Source organism: Apium graveolens, chromosome 7 (genome assembly GCF_009905375.1).
Source record: "Apium graveolens cultivar Ventura chromosome 7, ASM990537v1, whole genome shotgun sequence".
Taxonomy (NCBI): Eukaryota; Viridiplantae; Streptophyta; class Magnoliopsida; order Apiales; family Apiaceae; genus Apium; species Apium graveolens.
Genome location: NC_133653.1, coordinates 158111822 through 158117668, shown reverse-complemented (window position 1 = coordinate 158117668; position 5847 = coordinate 158111822).

Below are 5847 nucleotides of genomic sequence, written 5' to 3'. Positions count from 1 at the left end.
TACCTATATTTACGTTATGGCTGCGGGATACTAGTGCTGTTTCGTGACTGATCACCGGGAACAATATAGTGCATAATTGGTTCTAATCTAAATTATTATATTGTTTTTGATAATCTTATAAGGAATGATTTATCAACTGTTTTGGTTTTGAATAAAGGTGGAATACAGTTTTAATTCGGTTGTTGATTGATATTGATATTAAGTTGTTGTTAAATATCAAAGGTGGTATTAATGCATATGATTAATATTGACTTCCCTATTTTAGCGCGGTAGGTTGTGAGCATCAAAGTTCGTATTGATGTCTAATTTGATATGACAACAAACTAAATATTAATTTCAAGATTTCAGTTTTGAGTAAAGTTTATGATTCAATCCATAATCATTGTTTCACATTATTGGGGTTTACGATATTTCCGTAAACACACTATTTACGAGTTTTATTCTCTTCAAGATTCAAAGTATTGCTGAAGCATTTCGCTCAAAAATATCAAAATGGTTTTGAATACAATTAAGGAATCAATTTATGGGACTCCTTAACTAAAATTTTATGATTCAACAATTATGATTTTAAATGTTCTGCTCTAATGCAGATGTCGGTTTTATATCAAAAGACCCTATATATGTTATAATGATCTTACTGAGCATTTCTTTCGCTCATACTTGCCTATTTTCAAATTTAACCTCCGGTGAGGATTAGCTTGCGCTGTTTAGCTGCGTAATTTGAGGAAGCAAAGAAGAAGCTTTTGGAAGGTAGTTGGTCCAGGGTTTGTGGACTAGTATAAGTTTTATTGTATAAAGTTTTTATATTTTATTATATATAGTTGTATATTTTATTTGGGCCTAGTATACTTCATTTCGAAGTTATACTAGCGGGTTAGTAGTGAATTGGAAATTATTGAAAAGAGTTTTAAAAGAAAGTGAAAAATTTATTTGTGGAATTTGGATATCTTGTTTCTAGAATTGTAACCTTAAAAGATTTTGGATTAGTTTAGGGTCATTTATGCTAAACATCTTCCGCTGGCATTTGTTTATTGATTTAACAGGTTAATTTGGATTGAGGTTTCATAGTGACGACCAAATCCCTTGACCCCGGATTTGGGGGCGTTACACTGCTCCTAGATTAAATCTAGTTGGGAAGCTCCCTCCTGCGGAACCTCCGCCCATGCTCATGCTTTTCCTCTTTATTCCTTTCTTCACTCTTTCCTTCTGCATCTTTTTACTTTCGGCTTCTGTAATTGTTGCTTTTTGCACCAGAATGACGTAGTCTGTTAGCTCAAGGATTACCACCCTAATCTGAATCCACAGTTTCAGTCCCTGCTGAAACCTCCTAGCTTTCTTTTCCTCAGTATTAACAAACTCCAGCACAAACCTTGATAACTCAGTAAATTTTGCTTCGTACTCTTCTACAGGTAAGTTATTCTGCTTTAGCTCCAAGAACTTGAGCTCCATCTAGTTCTCCATAAACCTCGGGAAATATTTTTCCAAAAACAATTGACTAAACCTCTCCCAGGTTATGATAGCATTTGTCTCGATGTTTTCTTTGGCCTCCCACCAGTAGTTGGCCTCTCCTTTCAGAAGGTAGGTAGCAAATACTGTCTTCTGTGCCTCATCGGTACTCAGAATCTTAAAGGATTTCTCCATTTCCTTCAGCCATGCCCTTACCTCAACTGGGTCGGCTGATCCCTGGAACTCAGGAGGCTTAAGGGACTTAAAATCCCTGAAAGAGTTTGCCACAACATTGTTATTTCCTTGAGGGGGTGGGTTTGGTTGACATTCCAAGTTCTGCCTTAGTAGTTACATGAACTGCCCCATGCGATCCATGCTTGGGTTTGGTACCTGTTGTTCAACCTCAGCTTCTCCTTCTTTAGCCTCTGTTTCAAATCCTTCAACATTAAATGTTTCCTCCTCCTCTTCATACTGGGAGTCATCCTGTTCAACATAATCCTCATCTTCCCCTTCACTGTGTTCTTGGTTCCTATCATCCTGGTTATGGCTTCCCTAGTCCTCAAATCCAGGATTCGCCCTAGTTCCAATCCTTCTTGGCGGCATGATACTGATAATTTTTTAGAAAATTCAACGTTAGGTCACAATCATACATAAGATTGTGCCTTGCACAGTTTTTATAATGGGGAGAACGTATCTCGCAATCTTATTATATAATGACAGTTCTAATCACAAGAAGTGCAGTAATAATAAAGATAAAAAAAACAGTGATCTGGTCACTAAGGAACTGGACTGAAAGGAAACAAATATATACATAATGCGAGAAATACATAGTTCGATCTGGTCAAAAGAAAAACAGTGCTACAGTCATCTGCCCAAAAGTGAAATACATGAGTCTATCTCTCTAGTCAGAGAAAGGGATACTATATACAAGTCAACTATCCCGGAAAACTGGCTTTTACTATGGCCTCGACTAACTAGACGACTAGACTACCACATCACTAGTTCTGAATCAATCACCGGAATGGGTCAACTCCCACACTCTCTCCATCACACGACGGAAAATGTAATCAACCTGCCTCCTGGATATCCTGCCATGTTTGTCTCCATGAAGTGATTGAAGTCTCGTACGGGCTATAAGCTCTATCCCAGTCAGCTCTCTCCTCAGAGATCGGGGTATGGTAGCTCTAGCCTCATGAGCCCGTGCATGCCTACCAGCTCTCTCTGCATCTAACTCTATCCTGGCCTCATCCAGCCGGGCCTCAGCAACAGCCACTCGATCCTCAGAACATCCTGAACATAGCCGTGTGAGCTAACAAAGACTGCCTATGGGCAAGGCCGATAGGTGGTGAATCCAGATCCACTGGGGGTGCCTCCTTGGTCTGCCTGGGCTCGGAAATATGGGTCTCAGAGCTGTCATCATAGGGGCTCCAAGATAGTGGTGGAGGGGTAGGAGCTCTAACCACGGGGAGTGAGGGTAGGGGTACCAGTATACTCCACGATAGCTCCGGCATGCTCCTCAGCTACTGGGACCTCATCCGGGTCCTCCTCATCTGAAATAACAATAACCTCTGTCTCTGACTCCTCGGAGGGGTCCTCCTCAGGCTCCTCCTGATCCTCGACATCTAGCATTGCCTCATCATGCTCACGCTCGAACATCTCTAGGTCCTCTATCTCATGCACCTACACATTAAACGAGCTAAGTTACTATCATGATACTTAAAAGAATTCCCATAAGGGTTTTAACTGTTAGCGCTACTTTAAGTAGTCCGACTATGAACTTGGCAAGAGTTCTTATTATCTTTGTGAGTTTATTATTATATCGTCACATCATCTCTGAGGTTTGTAACGTTTAGCTTTGATACCATTTCTGTAACACCCCCAGATCCGGAGTCGGGAATCCGGGTCGTCACGGTATTTCTTTCCATAAATATCACTTAACTTAATTAAAAATAAATCATCTCATGCTGTGAACCCACAATAACACACACCACAACACGTTATAGTCTCAGAGATGAAATTGAAATAAGTACAAGTCCTTGAATCCATAAATTAAAAGTTATTACAACCCAAAATGATTACTTAATAAGTTTATAGTTAATTGCCATTATCTGTCATAAGTTATAATTATACATAACTGATTCCCAAAAGTAGAATGCCTGGCTACAGATAGATCAACCTCTGCAGCTATAGCAGCTATGATATCAACGGGAAGACGCGGGACGCTTCCCACGCTCTTGCGCTGGGTTTGCTTGAGTCTGGCCATCCTTCCTAACTATTTTTGTGTGATGAAGAAATGAAGAAAGAGTGAGCATTATAGCTCGCAAGATAATATATAGTTTTAATCAATAATGCAAGTATCTAAATAGATAATATAACGACTCGTATATTTTTAATATCTAAATATGTAATTATTGAGTGATTAAATAAATAAAATGTGTGTATTGGCTTTGACCGCTATGTGTTGTTTTATTATTATCTATGTGTGTGAATTATGGTGTCCAGGGTGGTTCGTGTAATTAATTTTGGACTTGTATTGAATTGTTTTCACTTTTAAAAATAGATTTAATACAAGTTTATTTGTGTAAATATGTGGATTGTCTCTAAAATTGTTTTTATGACTTTATAATTTCAATATTTATTTTTGGATTTTATAAAATTTAGAAATCAAAGTTTCATCAATTATTTAACCTTGTATGATTTTCTGATTGTATTTATTTGTAAAATATGTATTTAATTCCCGAATTCTTCAAAAATTATGGAACTCATATTTATTTAAGTTGGGAAAATTCCGGGAATTTTAAAATTATTTTGGGGATTTTTGAGATTAATTTCACCCGCGCGTTGATTCGTTTAATTGATAAAAGCGGGTATAAATTACGTTTCAGAAATTATTTTTTTAAAATTTCAAAATTCATGTTTTTATTAACTTTGGGATAATTATAATATTTTAAGAATGTTTTCGTAATTTCTTGAAATTATTTTAAGTGCAACTCTGTTCGTTAATCGTAAATTTCGGGTATGTCATGTGATTCAAAAACATTCTATAAATTATGGAAATTATGTTTTATTACTTTCAGAATATTTAGGGAATTTTAATAATATTTCGATATTATTTCGATCAATAAAAATTTTGTAACCCTATGCGTTGGAATGACTATAATAGCTCGTAATCGGGATTATAAGCCAGGATAACGAGACACGTGTCCTAATAATTGGACACGCGGCTCGTGTTTGGCAACAGAGATGGTGTTAGTTTTAATTCCGAGATAAACATTGAAATCTTTCATCTCTTTGCTCTTCTATCTCGGTCTCTCTCTTCTCCCTAACCTCTTCTCTTCCGTTCTTGTTTTCTGTTTCCATGTATCTCCTGTTCTTCCTTCTCCATCGCCTGTGTTCACGGTAAGTGTGCCACCGGTTTCTGCTTTTCCGGCCACCATCGCCGTTTTCTTTCTGGTGGCTCTTGGTTCTTGTTGAATCGCATCTATATATATGTGTGTATATAGACATGTTACGATTTGTTGTTGGTTCTGTTCCTGCCATGGTTGCCTGGGATCCTTGTCCTTGCACTACTAGAAAAAGTAGAATAGACATCGCCTTTTAGACATCGGTTGCTCCTGGAGCCGATGTAAAAGATTTTTTAGACCGTTTTTAATCAACCGATGTCTTTTGTTAATATAGACATCGATTTTTTAGCCCAACCGATGTTATAAGTCTATTTTAAAAAAAAAAAGATTTAGCGCGCCTCCCCCATTTCCCCCGTAACCAAATATTTCGTTCCCTCTTAAAAATCCCCCGATTTTTCCTTCAAATTTTCTAAGTATCCAAATATCCCCTCCCTTATCTAAAAACATAAAACAAAAATAAAAATACTAATCAATCTAGATTCTTCTCTCTCTTCTCTCTCTACTCTCTTGACCGAAGAACTCTCTACACTGATTTCTATCGACTAGAGAACTGACTCTCTATGCTCTTTGTGGCCGACTCTCTCCTCTCTATCGATCTAATACCTCCCTCCCCAACCCAATTCTCCCCAACTCCGCTCTCTTTTCTTCGGAGGTTGAAAAAGTATTAGAAAGGTTAGAATCGGAGTTTATTTAAAGCTTAAATCGGAGGTTAAAGCTTAAGGAGGCCAAAGCTTGAATTGTGTAATCTTTAAAATTCAATTTTTGAATTAGGGGGTTTAATCTGAAACCCTGATTTTTTAATCAGTTAATTTTAATTAGTTTAAATAGTTGATTTGGAACCCTAATTTTTTTAAGGCCTTCCAATTAGTTATATGCAATTCATTACCTTGTTTTTATTTCTCTTCATTTTCCCCTCTTAAATTTTAATGTGAACAAATCGGATCTGTATTTGTGTGTCGATGTGTGTTTATGAAACGGTGTAGTTTTGGTTTCAAAA